We start from the raw sequence: 20589 nt of genomic DNA, 5'->3' as shown, positions 1-20589 counted from the left end.
AATGTTTGCCAGTCGGGTACGTGTATGCATAGATTTTTCTTGTGGTCTTAATTTCCTGAGTTATTAGTGAAATTGTGCATCTTGTTGCATTCATGGAGTGTGTCCTGTTGTTTTTTAAAAAGTTTTTAAAAACATGGTCAAATACAGGTAACATAAAATTTACCATCTTGACCATTTTTAAGTGCACATATCAGGGTCATGAATTAATTCACACTGTTGTACAACCATGACCGCCATCCATCTCTAGAACTTTTTCTTCTTGCAAAACTGAAACTGTCCCCATTAAATACGAACTTCCCATCCCCCCTCCCTTAGCTCCTGGCACTCACCATCCTACTTTCTGTCTCTGGATCTGACTGCTTTAGGGGCCTCATATGAGGGGAATCAAATGGCCCCAGAACTGAGAAAATAAATACACTTCTGGTGTTTAAGCCACGTGGTTTGTGGTCATTGGTTTTGGCAGCCTGCTAGGCTAGTTCACTAGACCTCCTATGACTCAGAGAAGACCCACGTTTGCCAGGGCAAGGTGGGATAGACCTTCCAGGTCCTGTTGCCTCATCAACGACTAACTGGACTTCCTGTCCCCATGGATCAATCAGAACAAGTTTTTCAACCACACTGGTCCAGCTTCTCCCCTCCCTCCAGGCCTCTGGACTTTGGCCACCCTCAGCCTGAGTGAGTAGATGGCCCTCCCCGGGGTCCCCTCCTGAGAGCTGGCTGAGGGCAAGGACAGACATTCCCTGACCACTGTCCCATGACACCACCCGCTCCCCACACCCTGTCCTCTGGTTTGTGTACTCCTGATGCTTGCACACTTGTGGTCACAGTGTCCTCTCTACCTCAGGTCCAGTACCTGCCAAGTGCATATGGACATTTTGAACCAAACTCTCCCTTTAAAAGTAATCTGATGGATTCTACATCCCGTAATGACTTTATGCTCAATATCATCCATTTAAATCTCTGTAAAATCCATGGCTAACCTCTTGGCTTTTTTCTGATGGACCACAGTGGACAGAATCAGATAGTCATTCAACCAGATCATGACTTGGTCTTAGCCCTTCTGAGCACTCTTTCACATATTTATTTGCTTATTAGAGTTTAATAAGCACCTGTGAACCCACCACCCATAACAAAGCTATGTGGTTCCCCACCCCCATCTAATCCAGGCAACCACTTGTGTGTGCATCCATCCCTGTTTTTCCTTCTGATGGAATTAGGTACCATGTGGAGTATGGCCAGACTAGTTTCCTATGGTTGCTGTAACAAGTTACTGCAATCTGGGTGCCTTAAAACAGTAGCAATTTATTCTCTTAATTTGTGGAAGCCAGAAGTTCAAAATCAACATGTGGGCAGGGACAGTTCTTCCAGACACTTAAGGGGAGAATCCATCCAGGGCTCTGTCCCAGCTTCTGGTGCTTCCTGGAGACCCCTGATGTTCCTCACTTTGTAGACTTATCACCCCCATCTCTGCTCCACCGTCTCATGGCTTCTCTTCGTGTCCCTTCCCCTGTGTGTCTCTTATAAGGACACTGTCATTGGTGTAGGGCCACCCAGGTAATCCAGGATGATCTTTTCTCAGACCCTTCACTCAATGACCTCTGCGAAGACACTATTTCCAAATAAGGTCCCTTTCACAGCTTCCAGGAATTAGGAGGTGGGCGTGTCTGTCTCAGGGTCACCATTAAATCCACTACAATTCCTAAAAGAGTGTACATTTTACCTTTTAATTTGTATAACTTTTTTTAAAGTTTTACGCTGTATGTAATCTTTGGGGACTTACTTTTCCCCTTAATGGTGTATTTCTAAGCTTCGCCCATGTTGGGAGGTGTCTGCAGCTCGTTCACTCTGATTGCTGGGTGACCCCTCATGACGGGAACCCCGTGCAGCCTCATTCCCTCCTCCACTCTCCTGCTGGGTGTCTTTGGAAGTGTTTCCACATCTATGCTGCTCTGGATGGGGTTGCTGCAAACACTCCAATGAACACACCATACTCTTGGATTTGTATCAGGGAAGATTGACCAGGAGTTCACGCCAAACAGTTTCCTGAAGGGTTGCACCATTCTGAACTCCCATCAGCAAAATGCAAAGTATCTTGTGGATCTAGAGCCCACATGTGGTCTACTGTCCAGTGTTTTAGTCTTGCTGTAGAGGGCGCAGAACAATTTCTCACGTCATCTTAATTTCCACCCCCAACCATCTCACCCCTGTCAATCGTCCCATTCAGTTTGCTCTCATGTGAAACAGTGTTCATGACTTGGCCCAATTTTCTGCTGGGCTATGTATTATTGGGATATATGTATGGCTATTGATTATTGGGTTATTTTATATGCATGTGTATGTAAATTAAGTTAATACATATAAATTTAGACAAATGCATAATGTCATATATCCACCATTATAGTATCATACAGAGTATTTTCACTGCCCTGAAAATCCTCTGTGCTTTGGAACGCTGTCCATCTCATTCCACCTTTCCCCATGTGGTACTTTATTTTCATAAAGGGCTCTTACTGTAGGATGTTCTTGAAGTGCAGTTCCTTCAAATCTATGTATTTAGCTTATTTTGCTTGTGGAAGATAATTGGTGTGTCCATTCCTCCCTGACTGGCCCACCAGCCTGGGTAGATTCTCTTGTAGCCAAAACTCATTTCAATGTTCACTGCAAGAAAAATGTGTGTGTTTGTGCTGAGAGGAGGCACACAAACCCAGCAAGAGACAAACTATAGGACGCATCCCTAAAAGCAGCCCCATCGAGATCAGAATGAGATGGAGCCCAGGTGAACACAGTTCCTATTTAAGTCACAAAAAACGAGATCAAAACGCTGCTTCTCATTAAGCCACTGAACATGCAATGATGCATTACTACCTAGAACTCTGAGTTACTTTAACAGCTTTATCGAGGTGTAATTGACATAGGGCAAATACACACATGTAAAGCGTACAATTTGGTATGTTTTGAAGTATGTGTACCCCCATCATGATAAAGGATATACTGTTGACAAAAAAATTAATCAATGTTCAATAGAAGAACGATATGGAAAACTTCATTCAAACCAGTCTGAGGATTATAACCGGGGAAACAGTTTTTCAGAAAGTGACTCCTTCCAAACCATGCACTCTCCTGCTCCCTGGATGAGGGGCACACGTCCTGGCTTGGGAACCTCTGGTCTCGGCTCAGTTCTCCCAGGAGCATATGGAACTGTGCATCTGTGGTGAACACAAAGATCAGTGTTCTCGAGTATATCGTGGAGGTGCCCTGAGCTGCCAGGCAGCCTGCGGGAAGGGCTTCCCTGTGCCTGCCCATGCGAAGGACCTATCTGTAACTTTCTAAGCTGAGAATTTGATTCTGTTCTACTTCACATTACAAGTTATTTACAAGTTATTACATTACAATTTATTTCTGTATGGCTTTAAGATACACTACATTTTGCATGATTATAAAACGACAACGTGACTCTAGAGAAACTCCTTCTCATTGTCATTTAGAACATTACCAAGAATTCGCCAACATCTTGGAAAACTGCATCTCCTGGTACAGTGTCTCAGAGTTTCTGAATTTTCAGTAAATGCACTGGCATTGCTGCCACCACAGTAACTCAAATTATACACAAAGATGTCTGTTTACACTCATTTTAAAATATTAAATATAAAAGATTGAATCAAGTTGAATGTCATCTCTCTTTTCTTAAATCTAAATTGAAGAAAAATTGAAGCAAGTATCTGATTACTTAGTGTAGTTGAAGCCAAGCACTCACCTATTAAATTATGTATTAAAACATTTACTTTACTTCTCTGCACTATTGTAAATATAACTGTGTACATAAACACACACACATATAATTATATTTAAATTATATGCATAGAGAGATTATATTATTTCTGCATTTGATTTTAGAAAGTGAGGGGAATGTTACAAAATACTTGATGTAAAAGGGGTGAGGGTCTGATGGGCTGACAGAGCCGCCATGACAGCATTCACAGAATCAGAAAGACAGACAAGGGGAGAACCTGGAACCTTCCAACACTGCTGGTGGAAATGTGAAACGGTGCCGCCGTTTTGGAAAACAGCCTGGCAGTTCCTCAAAATGTCAAACAAGGAGTCAGTATATGACCCAGAAATTCCACTCCTATGTAGAACCCCCAAGAGAAAGGAAAACAGAAGGGGGTCCATCCACACAATGGAATATTAGGCTTAAAAGGGAATAAAGCACTGACGCAGGCTACACGGTAGGTGAACCTTGGAAACACGGTGCACAATGAGAGAAGCCAGACACAGAAGGGCCCTGGCTTAGTCCGTGTGGGCTGCCATGACAAAATACCAGACTGAATGACAGAAATGTCTTTCCTACAGTTCTGGAGGCCAGCACTCTGCGGTCAGGGTGTCAGGACGGTCAGGCTCCGCTGAGGCTCTCTTCCTGGTTGCAGGCGGCATCTTCTCTCTGTGTCTTCACATGGAGGAAGGGGTGAAGGACGTCTCTGGGGTCTCTTGTATAAGGACACTAATCTCATTCATGGGACTCCACCCTCATAAACTCGTCACGTCCTCAAGTCCCATGTCCAACTACCTTAGGTGTCAGGACTTTGGCATGGGAATCTTGCGGGGGGCCACAAACACCCAGCCCAGAACAGCCACAAACTGTACGATTCTATTTTTAGAAAACATTCAGAATGGGCGAACCCACAGAGACAGGAAATGGGTTAGTGGTGGCTGGGGCTGGGGGAGCAGGGTGGGGCCTCTTTTCATGGGCTGAGAATGTTTTGGACCACACAGAAGTGGTGCTTGCCCAACATTGTGACTGTAATAAATGCCACTGAGTTGTCTACTTTAATGATAAACGGTGACTTTTATGTTACATATATTTTTCCACAATTAAAAAAAATTCATTTGTCATATCAACAACTTGACCCCACAGGGAATTCCCATTTCTGCTGAGAGACCCCTCTGTTTGCCCAGGTGATTCCTGGGACCCCAGGTGACAATGTGAGGGCTGTGGAGTGTAAACAAGGACATAACGACTCCACACTGAGATGGTCCAGAGGCAGACACAGCGCTGGACCTGCGTGTAGATGCGGCCCCAATATCAGAATCTGCCTGGAGGGTTGACCTGCATTATCATTGCGAACAGCCCTGTGGGGCGGGTGGCAGTGCACTGACTGACAAACAGACTAACCACAGCCCCGGTTGCCAGGGTCAGGGTCCCATTCCCCTTGCCCCAAGGCCAGGACCCACCCGGGGAAGGGGATGGCGCTGTGGTCAGTCCATGGGCTGCTGGAGCACAGGCACAGCACAGAGTGAGCCTGGAGCACTTCCCGCTGCTTGAAAACCCTCAAGGTAGAAATGTCATTTTTACATAATGCCTGGGAGCCCTGAAAAGTCATTTTCTCAGGTGTGCTGATAACACCACCCCATCCATGCATGGATGCTGGGAAACAAGCTGCTGGAAAACAAGCCGCACCTAAATTTCCATGAGCTTAAAATATTATACTCACACTTACTTGCTTAAAATGCACGTGCGTGCTTTGTTTTAATGTTTTACGCAGTAGATGACCTATAACACGTATTATGCTAAAGAAAATCTGTGAGGGGCAATCCTGAGACTGACCATAAGGGCACGAAGGAGGGCAGATATTTCCTTAGGGTAAACAACGGATGGTCCTGGAAAGCCAGATCATCCATTAACAGAACTTTGTCCTGGCATGAAAGCATGTGGTTTAACCCAGGGGAAATACTTGCTATCTCGAGATGTCCTGGAGGCAATAACAGGATAGACTTAGAAATTTTGCATACCCCGAGGAGGGTGATTGTTCCTGGAAGGGGTAGGCCTGAAATTAATCAGCAAGCAGAATTCAGTGCTTATCACACGGAATATCTAAAGCCCCACCTCTTTGATTGCATTTTTTTCTGAGCTGTATACTCCTAATAAATACGGTGTTGACCAGGCTTTCAGCACTCTAGATCCATGAAATCTTGAGGCCCCTGGTCCCATCTTTGCTCTTTACTTTGTCTCTTTGTTTCTTAAGTCTTGCATCGCCTGTCCTCAGACATGGTCCCAAGCTGCGCTGGACGCAGCACCTGGAAGCTGCCTGCCTGGCTTACTCTCCCCATGGTAGTTGGAGATGAGCCCTTGCTCCTCTGCAGAATCTGCCACCACAGCCTCCTGGGGGGCCCTCCTGATCCCTGAGATAGAATCCCTCCTGAGGCTCCTGACACAGTGAGCTCCCACTCAGGCCAGCCTGTGAGGTCACGCAGAAGTTTGAGTAGTCGGACCCCAAAGCAGTAGAACGTGATCCTGGGCACCAGCATGTCCACTGTGCCCAACGGAGTCCCTATGAGCAAGTGTGAGATCACTTCTTAGGGCCACCGTCCCCGTCCAGCCCAGGTCCCTTTCTCTGTGGCACGTGCTGGGCTCAAACCACACCTTCTCCAGCCCTGCCCCTGCCCCTGCCCCTACCCCTGTAAGGCTGTCAGCATAACTGATGCTGTCCTGGCCCCGTACAGCTCCTCCTGTCCTTCTGCTGACCGTACCTAGGACTGTACTGTGCTGTCAGTCACTTCTCTGTCCTCAAAGACTTTCTAGTTAATAGATACCGTTTATTAAACTTAGGACCAAGTAGCCTCTATGCTCCGTTAGTCCCCAAATAGTGAAAACTTTCGCTGATGTAGTCTGCACCCAGGAGACCAGTTACCCATTCATGAATCTTGAGTTAGGAATGCACAGTCCTGTTTCCAAGCACCCACTCCCTTCCCCCATAAATTGTCCCAGCAGCCCCTTGGTGATGTGGATCCCGATCCCACCCTGTGAGTAAGATACCTGATAATGAACCAATCCATTGATTACGTGGAGCTGTCTGCCTCCTTTTTCAGTCTCAGGACGCCTTCTCAGTTTGGTGGGCATTCCTCTTCCCTCCGATTTCCAGTACCTCACCTGCTGCTGTGAGTTCAGTAGTGTCCCCAAAATTTGTGTCTCTTCTGACCCCAGAATGAGGTCTTATTTTGAAAACAGGGTCTTTACTGATGCGGTTAAGATGAGGGAGAGCCCTAAATCCAACAGTTGGTGTCCCTGTAAGAGGAGAGAAACAAAGACACAGGCACAGAGGAGAAGCCCTGTGATATGGGAGGCCAAGGTGGAGGTGATGTTGCCCCAAGGAGTTCTGGAAAGCAGCAAAGGCCGGAAAGTCCAGAGCATATTCTCTGAGAATCCAGAAGGCACCAACCACACCTTCATTTTGTTCCTCCAGCTATGAGAGGATAAATTCCTGCTTTTGTGACCTGCCTCATCCCCATCCCCATCCCCAGGTTGTGGCACATTGTCATGGCTGCCCCAGGACCCTCACACCCACCAGATGATGCAACACGAAGTGCCTGAGGAAGGAGCCCCTGGGGATCTGGACGAGTGTCTCTACAAACACGTCTGGGTCCTGAACACAGTGGACACACAGTGGCCTCCTCACTCGGGCTGTGCCTCGGACCAGCCCTGCAGTCCTGCCCACTCCAGTCTCATGTCCAGGAGGTACCCAGCCTCTGATGATGCAGGCACCCCACAGCTTTCCTGAGATGTCCAGGGCAACCCATCCACAGGCCCTGCTCCTGCTGCGGCTGCGGGCTTGGCTTGGCTGCAATGACAGGTCAGGGATGTGCCATGCACCCCCAGCCCCGGGGCGGTGTTCACAGCGGGAGGCCCTCAGCAGCTGCTCATTGTCCTGGATGGGGCCAGGCCTGGAGGAGGCATGTCCAGCTCTGTGGGGTCTTGGATGCAGCCCCGCATGCCACCAACCCCACACACTCCCCAGCCGGATGACAGCTCTGTGTCCCCAGACTTGACGAAAGTGCTTCTCCTCCACAGTCCGTAAGTCTGTAGGTTTGTTTCTAGGGTCTCTATTCTGTTCCATTGATCCATACATCTGTTTTTCTGCCAATACTACGCTGTTTTGATTACTGTAGCATGGTAGCATCGCAGTATTGTCTGAAGTTTGGGAGGGTTATGCCTCCAACTTTGTTCTTTTTCTTCAATATTGCTTTGGTCTAGTTCTGTGAAAAAATGTCCTGGGTAAATTGGTAGGGAGTGCATTAAATCTGTAGATTGCTTTGGGTAGTACAGTCATTTTAACTATATTAATTCTTCCACTCCAGGAGCATGGGATATCCTTCTATTTCCTTGAATCATCTTCGATTTTTTTGTTTTTTGTGTCAGTGTTTTATACTTCCCAGCATATAAGTCTTTCACCTCCTTGGTCAGGTTCATTCCTGAGTATTTTATTTTTTTGATGCAATTTAAAAGGGATTTTTTTTACTTTTCTTTTCTAATATTTCATTGTTAGTGTGACAGATTTCTGTATGTTAACCTTGTATCCTGCTACCTTGCTGAATTTGTCTGTCAGCTCTAGTAGTTTTTGTGTGGAGTCTTTAGAGTTTTCCAATATATAGTTTCACGTTATCAGCACATAGTGACAATTTTTCCTCCTCTCTTCCAATTTGGATCCCTTTTATTTCTTTTTATTGTCTGATTGCTGTGGCTAGCACTTCCAATACTATGTTGAATAGAAGTGGTGAGAGTGGACATCCTTGTCTTATTCCAGATTTTAGCTGGAATGCTTTCAGCTTTTCACCATTGAGTATCATGACGGTTGTAGATTTGTCACAAATTCCCCAGTGAAGCCATCTGGTCCCAGACTTTTGTTTGCAGAGAGGCTTTTTATTGCTGATTCTATTTCACTTCTAGTGATTGATCTGTTCAAATTATCTATTTCTTCTTGATTCAGTTTTGGTGGCCCATACATTTTCTAGAAACTTGTCCATTTCTTCTAGGTTGTCCAATTTGTTGGCATATAATTGTTCATAGTACTCTCTTATGGTTCGTTTGTATTTCTGCAGTATTGGTTGTAATTTCTCCTCTTTTATTTCTTATTTTGTTTATTTGGGTCCTCTCCCTTTTCTTCTTGTTGAGCCTGGCCAGAGGTTTGTCAATTTTGTTTACGCTTTCAAAAAACCAGCTATTGGTTTTATTGATTTTTTTCTATTGTGTTTTTAATCTCTATTTTATTTTTCCTCCCTGATCTTTATTATTTCTTTCATTCTGCTGACTTTATGTTTTGTTTGCCTTTCTCTTTTAATTTTTTTTAGGTAGTAGGTTAGGTTGTTTATTTAGGATTTTTCCTGTTTTTTGAGGAAGACCTGTATTGCTATGAACTTCCCTCTTTGGACTGCTTTTCCTGCATCCCATAGATTTTGTGTGGTTGTGTTTTTATTATCATTTGTGTCAAGGTATTTTTTAATTTCCTCTTTGATTTCGTCCTTGACCCCTTGATTTTTTAGTAGCATGTTGTTTAGTCTCCATGCAGTCATTTTTTTTCTTGTTTCTCTTTCTGTGGTTGACTTCTAGTTTCATGCCATTGTGGTCAGAAAACATGCTTGATATAATTTCTATCCTCTTAAATTTGTTGAGGTTTGTTTTGTGTCCAAGTATGTGGTGTATCCTAGAGAATGCCCCATGTTAACTTGAAAAGAATGTATATTGTGTTTTTCTTTGGATGTAATGTCCTGAAAATATCAATTAAGTTTAACTCCTCTATTGTGTCATTTAGGATCTCTTCCCTTACTGAAGAGAAAGGAGACTCTTTCTCTCACTCCAGGAGCAAGGGAAATCTCTTTCTCAGGCAGGAGGACCCTCTCTTTCATGCTCCCTACCAGAAGAGGAGGAAAGTAGAGAGGAACAATCACACTATTGATTTTCTATAGTACACTTATCCAAATCATTTCTTGTCACCATGTTTATCATAGCCATTTTCTTTCCTTAATCATCAACCTTTGAGAAACAAACTATCCACTTAAGTTATATCCTTCTTCTCACTCTGAGTCCGTTATATGAAGAAGTTCTAATGGGGAACTATACCGGCATCTGGTTTTCTTTAGGATCATTCCACTTAAAATTGCCCACTTGTTCCCTTAAAGAAGACATCTCAATGAACTAATGACTAATCGATCCGATGCTCCCACATAATTGTGGTGCCGTGCTATTTAGTATTTTTTTTAATTTGGGAGGATGCTGTGACCCAGCTATGGCTGTAAAAGGCCTTAACACAGTCAAGCAACTTGAGCTAAGCTCTGAGTAATTAACTGAATATTAATTATCAACATCATAACCATAAGGTGCTAGTCAATGCTTGTAGGACATAAAAATGTAATTACAAATTTGTCCATATATTATCATCAAACAAAATTAGCTTAGCAAGCCCTCATAACTGCCCACAGACCTTTAGCTGTATATATTGTACAGGTGCCCACTGCTTTTCAAAAGTTTATTTCATGCCACTTCACTTTTACAAAACATCTACATTAGTACCTGTTTTCACGAACCAAAAGAAATACAAAGAGGATTTTCTCTTTTATGAAAAAAAGGAGAAAAGCAAAAATAGCATTCAGTGTTTGTTTTGCAGGAGCCCTTACAGAGGCAGCATGCACCCTGAACAGTGACAGTGGCATCATCAGGCTCCTTCCCTGGGAACTACACTCAGCATCTCAGTATCAAGCCACCATAGCTTTGAATTGTGTCTATGAGCATCTGTGCTTTATCTCAATTTATTTTGTGCATCTGTTAGCAAAAGTGTCCTAAGGCGATTGCTTCTTTCCTGTAAGCCATTGGCTTATGAAAGGTTTCACAGGAATGTTCTGCTTTTGAATGGAGGTGGGGGGTGGAACATACCTGTATGTGTTTATTTTGTCAAACCCCCAAAACAGGACTTTACAACAACTCACACAAAGCCTAAATAATCTTGATTATTCCATAATTTATAGCAGGTTTTCCCCAATTATAATCTCAGCCAAACACATTCTAGCCCAATTCTCAATTATGAAATTTAAAAACACTTAAATTTTTTCCACTCCTCTCTGATACAGCCTATGTACCATCATCTTCAACAAACCTCCTAAAAAAGAATCATAGTAAGCACAGATATCAGCACAAAAAAGATTAGCTCAAAGTGCAGCTTATGGGTGAAAAGAAATGGGCTTCTTTTCCTGCTTTCAGAGCATTAAGTATTAGATGAAAGCCTTTATGAAACTAAGAACTAAAGGAGGAATCAATAGTAAATTAAGAATAGAGAACATAAATGAATCACAACCACGAAGCATGCACACATCATCAGTCACACTCCTTGAATATTAATCTCATAGTTAAAGCTATTTATAATTATCTAGCACATGAGAGGAGACAAGTCATTGTACAAGATAACATCCTGGAAAGTGTGCTTGGATGCACCAAAGTGCAGCTTAAGTAAAGCACCTAGTTTACACCCAGGAAATTTCTTCTTCAAATGACCACTTTGAACTAAAGCTAGTCCAAACTTAACTAAACTTAACAATTATATTTAAGTTAAATAAAACATTTATTTACAAATAAAAGTATAGAAGATAGCTTATTGGGTACTAAGTAGACAGTTTTTTAAGGGAATGATAAAAATAAGCATTTAAAGTATTAAAGAGCAAAGTTTATCCCCTTTTATATTTTGCATTAATGAACTAAGTAGAACAATTTCAGAAAAAAAAAAAAAACTTATGTCAAATATACCCAAACCACAGGAACTACTATATGAGCAATTTAAGGAACAAATTCATCTATGTAGCAAAATAATGAGAAGATTCTATAAATATAAGTGAAAAGCTTACTGAGCCTGATGGTATCTGGCTATCCATGATAGAATTTTATTTCAACTCTAAATTTACATAAAAAGAGATTAAGTCCTATATAAATTTAAATGATAATCTAAAAAGGTACAGCTTATTAGACATAGTTAATAACATTCCTTAAAGAGTGAATGTTAATAAATCCACAGTTGGTTTAAAAGCAGCCATCAGTTAAGAAGGCATTCATGCTCAATGATTTAATTTTAATCTTTTTTTAATGGAGGTATGGGGATTGAACCCAGGACCTTATGCATGCTTGGGTCTAAGCACATGCTAAGCATGTGCTCTACCACTGAGCTATATGCACCCCCTCATTTTAATCCATATAATAAAAATTAACTCCTAATATAATACTGGACTAATCTATTAATTAATAGAAGAAATACTATTATAACTAGTAAAAAGAATTAATTCTTCTAATAAGCTTAGATCAGATAACTACTGATAGTTAACAATTAAATAAATTTACCCAAATAATTAACTATTAAATGAAGCATTAATTCAATACAGATATGTGCCTTAAAAATATTTTTAAAAGTAGAAAGAATTCTGCTAACATAAACCCTGCCTGTTTACCAAAAACACCACCTCCAGCATCTCTAGTACTACAGGCACTGCCTGCCAAGTAACATGTTTAAAGACTGCAGTGTCTTGACTGTGCAAAGGTAACATACTCATTTGTTCTTTCTAAATAAGGACTTGTATGAATGGCCACACAAGGGTAAAATTGTCTCTTACCTTCAATCAGTGAAATTAACCTCCCTGAGAAGAGAAAGGAATAAAAAAAATAAGATGAGAAGACACTATGGAGCTTTAATTAGTTAATCATTCAAATATAAACACTTTAATCAAACAGAAATAATAGAAATTTGAATGGATTAATAACTTTGGTCAGAGTGACCTCAGAGTATATTAAAATCTCAGAATAATTTAAATTTAGACCCAATTAGTCAAAATATATTTTGTAACTTATTCATTCAAAAATTGGTCAACAGAACAAGTTACTGTAGGGACAACAGTGCAATCCTAACGTTCATGTTGACAATACGGTTTATGACGTCAATGCTGAATTAGGACGTCCCAATTGTGTAATTGGTCTTTTGCTCAATGATTAAAGTCTTAATTGGTCTTTTGCTCAATGATTAAAGTCTCACAAGTTCTAAGTTCAGATTGGAGTGATCCAGGTCAGTTTCTCTCTATTTAATATTTCTCCCAGCAGGAAAAGGCAAGAGAAATAAAGCCAACTTGACAAAAGTATCTTCAACCTAATAGATGATACAATCTTAATTTAATTAATTTCTATCAACTCTCACCAAGAACAGGACTTATTAAAGTGGCAGAGCCCAGTAATAGTATAAAACATAAACCTTTGTAACTAGAGGTTTGATTCCTCTTCTTAACAGTATATTCAGAATTAATCCTCTTCTGTTAAATGCTCCTGTTTTACTTGCCATAGCATTCCTTATATTAATCTAACAAAAAGCATCAGATTATAAAGAACTTCATAAAGGACCAAATATTGTTGGTCCTCATGGTCTACTTCAACCCATTGCTAATGTTTTCAAATTATTTATCAAAGCTATCACCTCGTATCTTCCAGAATAGCTAGCATCAAAAAGACAACAACTAGCAAGTATTGGCAAGGATGTAGAAAAAAGGAAACCCTTGTGCACTGTTGGGGGGAATGTAAATTTGTGCAGCCACTATGAAAAAAGTATGGAAGTTTCTCAAAAAGTTAAAAATAGAAATGCCACATGATTCAGCAATTCCACTTCTGGACATTTACCTAAAGAAAACAAAAGCTTTAATTTGAAAAGATATATGCACCCCTATGTTTGTTATAGCTTTCTTTACAATAGCCAGGTGCCATTTGTAAAAATATAGATGGACCTAGAGGGCATTATGCTAAAGTGAAATAATTCAGAGAACAAATACTGTATGATCTTGCTTATAAGTGGAATCTAAAACCCAAAACTAATGAACAAACTAAACAAAGCAGAAACAGACTTATTTATACAGACAGCAAACTGGTGGTTGCCATAGAGCAGGATTCAGGGTTGGGTGAAACAGGTGAAGGGGATTAAGAGGTACAAACTTTCAGTTATTAAAAAAATAAGTCATGAGTGTGTGTGTGTGTGTGTGTGTGTGTGTGTATACGTCATAAAGAATGTAGTTAATAGTACTATAATAATTTTGTATGATAACAGATGGTTGTTAGACTTATCATGGTGATCCTTTCATAACCTGTTCAATTGTCAAATCACTATGTTGTACACCTGAAAGTAACACCTGAAAGTAACATAATATTGTACATCAAATGTACTTCAATTTTAAAAGATGGTAAAGAAAGAAAACCATTATTTATCAAAGAGTCTTTATGATGATTAACTTCATCAATATGAATTTCACTATCCATACCATATCCACTTATCAGCATAAATTTAGGTGTATTATTCATATTAGCTGTATCACATTTAGCTGTTTATTCTATTCTCTAATCAAGATGGGTTTCAAATTCAAAATATGCCTTAATTGGTATACCCCAAGCAGTAGCACAATGTCACAGGAAATTATTACACTGGCAATTATTCTATTATTAGTACTAATAGTAAATGGATCATTTACACTATCAACCCTAATTATTACTCAAGAATATTTATGATTAATTTTTCCATCATGATCACTAGCCATAATATGACTTATTTCAACTCTAGCAGAAACCAGCTGAGCCCCTCTTTTCCTAACAGAGAGCTCCTTTTTTCTTAACAGAGGAAGAGTAAGAACTTGTCTCTGGTTAATGCCAAATATGCTGCAGGTTCATTTTCCTATTTTTTTCTAGCAGAATATGCCAACGTTATCATAATACTTTAACAGTAATTCTTTTTCTAGGGGCATTCCACAATCTGTATATACCAGGAAACAATAGAATTAACTTCATTTTCAAAACCCTTTTATTTTATTTATTTTTATTAATTCAAGCATCATAACTAGGATTCAGATATGACCAATTTATACATCTCTTATGAAAAAATTTCTTACTTTCGCACTAGCTTTATGCATGTGGCACGTATCACTTCCCATTATTATATCAAATATCCCATCATAGTATAAAAAATACATCTGATAAGAGTTTCTTTGATAGAGTGAATAATAGAGGCTTAAACTCTCTTATTTCCAGAATTTTAGGGACTAAACCTAATCCTAAGAATTTAAAAACCTCTGTGTTACCATGTGACATCATACTCTATAGTAAAATCAGCTAAACAAACTATTAGATCCATAGCCCCAAAATGCTGGTTTATATCCTTCCCATAGTAATAAATCCTCTTCTCTTTATCATTATTTCACTTACCATTATTATGGATACCATAATCATTATATTAAGCTCATGTTGATTAATAATCTGAATTGGTGTCAAGACAAGTATACTTAATATACCAATCCTAATCAAAAATTATAATCCATGATTATACTTAACAACATTAAATCCATGAAGTACCCACTAAATATTTCCTAACACAAGCCACTACATCTATACTTTTCATCATAGCTAATTATTAAATTAGTATATTCTGGTCAGTTAAAAACTACTAAATTTTTAATCCAACAGCATCTTTTATTATTACAATAAACTTTATTGTAAAACTTTGACTTTCCTAATTCCACTTTTGAGTACCAAAAATTACACAAAGTATTCCATTAATATCAGGCTTAACCTGGTCGGCATGACAAAAAATTGCGCCCATATCAGTTTTATATCAAATTCCATCATCAGTTAATCTAAATATGTTAATTATTACTATGGTATCAATTACAGTTAGGAGACTGAGAAAGACTCAACCAAACACAACTACAGAAAATTCTGGTCTATTTATCAATTAGCCATTTAGGCTGAATAGCTGCTATCATGATTTAGAACCCAAACATCGTAACTCTTAATCTATTCATTTATTTTACGTTGACATTTATTACATTCACATTATTTACTTACAGGTCATCCACCATAACACTTCCACACACATGAAATAGAATACCTTTAATCACTACCATCATAATTCTTCTGATTATATTACCCCTAGGAGGCCGTCCACCATTCATAGGTTTCTGACATAAATGAATAATTATGTAAAAGTAGCAGCATTATTATAAAATTAATACCTATTATAGCATTACTTAATCTATACTTATACATATGTATAACTTATTCTGTGTCACTAACATTACTTCTATCAGTAAATAACAAAAATAAAATAATAATTTGAAAATATAAATCAAATACTTTTTAACCTCCATCCATTATTGTATCAGCATTAATCTTTCCCCTAACACCAATATTATTAGCACTGGACTAGGAATATAGGTCAACATAGACCAAGCCCCTTCAAAACCCCAAGAAAGTATTACCAACTTTGTTTCAGAAATATGAATTGCAAGACTCTATCAGTTGAATGCAGAGCAAACTCTTTCATTAAGCTAAATCTTCACTAGACTGGTGGGCTTGCACCCTATGATTTATTTAACAGTGAAATACTGTAGTCAACTGGCTTCAGTCTTCTCTAGCCACTCAGGATAGAAGGGTGGGAGAAGCCTGGCAGAACTGACGCTGTTTCTTTGAATTTGCAATTCAATCCGTTATTCACTTAAGGGCTTAATAAAAAGAGGACTTTATCCCTAATACTTATTCTATTTATTGGTTCAGCAAATTTATTAGGTCTGTTACTCTACTCACTTACACCTACTACACAACTCTTGATAAATTTAGGTATGGCTGTTCCCCTATGAGCAGGAACAGTTATGCTTATATCCTTAAAACAAACAGAAACCCCATAAGACAAAAACATTCTAGCCCATTTTTTTTAAACCATTGTACAGGTAATTTTGCAATCAGGGCAAAGGTATTTTGAACAGTTAGTTGATTGGCAAATATATCACTCCAGCAAAAACGGAACGTGTGTATTTCCACTTGCAGATATGATTAATCTCCCTTTGGAGACAAAAGTGATTTCTTAACACATAAGTTAGGTTTTTATCTGGTCTTTCTTTTGCTTTCAACTATCTTGTTAACATATTCCAACATTGCCCATATGTCTATTTTTCTATCCTGGTCAGTACTCATTTCAAGAGGTCAAAAGACTCTTGTTCAAAGCCCAGAACTGATTACTGAACATCACGTATTTGCCTTCTATTTTTCTTTGAATTGTGATGCAGTCTCAGACTCAGGGACACACACCAAGATGACTCATTTGGAAAGTATACCCTTTGAGTAAACTGCCTAACTCTCAATTTTTCAGAAGGATAAATCTTTGAATTCAAAGTCATTTAACAAAACTACAATGAGGTATCACCTCACACTGATCAGAATGGCCATCATCAAAAAATCCACAAACAATAATGCTGGAGAGGGTGTGGAGAAAAGGAACTTTCCTACACTGTTGGTGGGAATGTAGTTTGGTGCAGACATTGTGGAAAACAATATGGAGATTCCTTAAAAAACTAAACATAGACTTACCCTATCATTGAGCAATTCCATTCCTGGGCATATATCCAGAGAAACTAATTTGAAAAGATACATGCACCTGAATTTTCATAGAAGAACTACTTACAATAGCCAAAATTTGGAAGCAACCTAAATGTCCATTGACAGATGACTGGATAAAGAAGATGTAGTATGTATATACAATGGAATACTACTCAGCCATAAAAAGGAATAAAATAATGCCTTTTTCAGCAAAATGGATGGACCTGGGGATCATCATTCTAAGTGAAGTAAGACACAAACAGAAACAAAAATACCATATGATATCACTTATATGTGGAATCTAAAAGAAAGACACGAATGAACTTATTTACAAAACAGAAACAGAATCATAGACATAGAAAACAAACTTATGGTTACCAGGGGGAAGGGGAGAGTGCTAAACTCAGAGTTTTGGATTTGCGGATACTAAATACTATGTATAAAATATGTATAGTCCTTACTGTATAGCAGAGGGAACTGTATTCAATATCTTGTAGTAACCTATAATGAAAATGAAAAAGAATATGAAAAGGAATATATGTATGTGTATGTATGACTGAAACATTACGCTGTACACCAGAAACTGATACAATGTTGTAAACTGACTATATCTCAACTAAAAATAAATAAATAAATGACTCAAATAAAATTTAAAAATTAAAAAAATTAAAAACAAAAGAAACAAACAAACAAAAAAAGATACATGCACCCCATTGTTCATAGCAGCACTATTTACAATAGCCAAGATATGGAAGCAACCTAAGTATCCATTGGTAGATGACTGGATAAAGAAGTTGTGGTATATGTATACAATGGAATACTATTTGGCCATAAAAAAGAATAAAATAATGCCATTTGCAGCAACATGAATGAAACTGGAGATCATCATTCTAAGTGAAGTAAGCCAGAAAGAGAAAGTAAAATTCCATATCATATCACTTATATGTGGAATCTTAAAAAAAAAAAAGACACAAATGAACTTATTTACAAAACAGAGACAGACTCACAGACATAAACAAACTTATGGTTACTGGGGGAAGGGAGGTGGGGAGGGGTAAATTGGGAGTTTGGGATTTGCAGATACTAACTACTTCATACAAAATGACAAGGTGCTACTGTATAGTGCAGGAAATTATGTGCAATACCTTGTAATAACCTATAATGGAAAGGAATATGTAAAGGAATATATATATATATATATAAATGAATCACTAAACTGTACACCAGAATTTAACACAGCATTGTAAATTGACTATACTTCAATTTTTTTAAGCCACTTAAGATCCAGTTATTGGCTTACAGACAATAAGGCCTGTAAAAATCGCTTCTTTAAAAAAAGTTAAGGCTTTGTTTGAGGTCAAGTACCTAATCAAAGTTTGTATGTTTCATGGATATACTTTTTAATATGCAAATACTGTATTTAAGGTCCTAAGGGATATACATACATATATTTTCATAACATACATATTACATATGGTCAAATTTACTGAATTGTTATATTCAGTCCCTCTATACCCTTATTTATCTATTTTATTTTTTTGTTTATTAGAAGAAAATAATTCTTTTGTTATTATTGAAATTTTCCACTAAATTTTGAATACATTTTTAAATCAATTTCTCTTTGTATTGTTAGTAGTTTTTGCTTTATGTATTTATTTAATTTTTAAAATTGAAGTATAGTTGATTTACAATATTATATTGGTTTCGGGTATACAAAATAGTGATTCAGTATTTTTATAGATTATACTGTATTTAAAGTTATTATAAAATATTGGCTATGTTCCCTGTGCTATACAATATATACATGTATCTTATTTATTTTATACGTAGTAGTTTGTACCACTTAACCCTCTTCCCCTATTTTGCCCCTCTCCCTGTCTCTCTCCCCAGTGGTAACCATTAGTTTGTTCTCTATATCTGTGTTTCCGTTTTGTCATACCCACTCATTTGGAAATTCTCTCTCTTAAGAAATGTCTTAAAAACACAACTACATGTTCATACTTTGAAGCTTTTTAGTAAAATCATCTCACAGGAGACCCACAATACCCTGAACAACGGTTCACTAGGATAATGTGGTTTCTCTAAAGCAAGGGTAGGTGTGTGGCCAAATCTGGCCCCATTTGTTTTATACAACTTGCAAGCGAAGAATGGTTTTTACATTTTCAAGTTGTTGGGAAAAAACTTCGTCACACAGGAACATTTTATGAGATTCATATTTCGGTGTCTATGAATAGGTTTTGTTGGAACACACCCATGCCCATCAGTGTACATATTGTCAATGGCCGCTTTCATCCTACAATGCAGAGCTGAGTAGTTGCCACAGAGATTGCATGGACCAGAAGGGTAAAATATCTGCTCTATGGCCCTTTGCTGAAAAAGTTTGTCAACATCAGCTCTAGAGCGCACATGAGGAAAGGAGGCATCGAACCCTCCCAGTCACATACAAAACGAACATATCTTTACAAGCTTGTATAGGCATCTTGCTGTGCGGTTATGGGGACTGTACAAGACCAGGAATAGAGAAAAGAGAGTGCGCCAGGACAATCTGGGTGCTTAGCCCCAACATTCCTTTAGAAAATCAGCTGTCAGTCTTCTCACCGAAGCACTCACATTTAAACTGCTGGCCTGCAATCCTAAAGCTGCAGGATCCAGCGGAAGAACAGTGGAATACAGAGAATATGGTCAGAAATTAAGAGCAATTTTAGGACCCGCCAGCTTCACCTCCTTAGGGTGCTATATCCTCTGAGCTAAATAGCTCTTCCTAAAATTCTCTCTTGCTGTGCCCCACTCCAGAGAACACGGAGAAAACACATAAAATAGTTTGGAAAAAGAGGGGGCAATGAAGCAGAGTGGCCACTGCCCCAGCGATGGCCTGGGCATTTGGGAAGATGAAGATGAAAAAGGGCTTTGCAAAAAGCTGCATCAAGCTAGGCTAAAACTAGGCTGAGGTGCCCAGGATAGAGGCTGGGGCTAGTAAACGTGTCCACTGGAGATGAAATATACTCATGTAAAGGGCAGAATGGGGAAGAGTAGCCTTTTTCACCTCCTGGAAAGAGACAATAGCACAGGCCTAGGTGGAATTGGGTGTATCCTGCTCATCCTTGGATGAGTAAGATTATAGGAATGGAACTGCTTCCTAAGGAGGGTATCCACAATCACTATAGTTTGTGTAGCATTAAAACCTCAAAAGAGCTCTATGTAAAATGAGAGGAGAGAAAATCATGTGATACGAATTGCAACCCTAGAAAACTTAGTGAACCTGTGATTTTATTTTTAAAATTTACCTACAATGCACATTTACTATTTGGTAATTGCTAACTACGTGCCAGATTTATATATACATATATATATAAATGTATAAATATAAATATATATATACAGATATATACTCT

At 38.9% G+C, this 20589-nt stretch overlaps 1 long non-coding RNA gene across 3 annotated transcripts in view; it reads right to left on the bottom strand.

Annotated features, from left to right (window-relative positions):
* Positions 1-2872: 2872 nt before the first annotated feature.
* Positions 2873-20589, bottom strand: part of LOC106729126 — a 180613-nt gene continuing 162896 nt past the window's right edge. The window contains exons 4-6 of one of the 3 annotated variants that reach the window (XR_004313881.1): positions 12418-12441; positions 6812-7060; positions 2873-4475 (exon numbers count right to left, since the gene is read on the bottom strand). This is a non-coding gene — a long non-coding RNA (uncharacterized LOC106729126). The remainder of the gene's footprint in view (positions 4476-6811; positions 7061-12417; positions 12442-20589) is intronic. The other 2 variants (XR_004313880.1, XR_004313882.1) reach the window with 2 other exon arrangements.

Source organism: Camelus ferus, chromosome 21 (assembly GCF_009834535.1).
Source record: "Camelus ferus isolate YT-003-E chromosome 21, BCGSAC_Cfer_1.0, whole genome shotgun sequence".
Lineage (NCBI taxonomy): Eukaryota > Metazoa > Chordata > Mammalia > Artiodactyla > Camelidae > Camelus > Camelus ferus.
The sequence above is the reverse complement of the archived record's forward strand: the minus strand, read 5'-3'. Positions and strand labels throughout refer to the sequence as shown.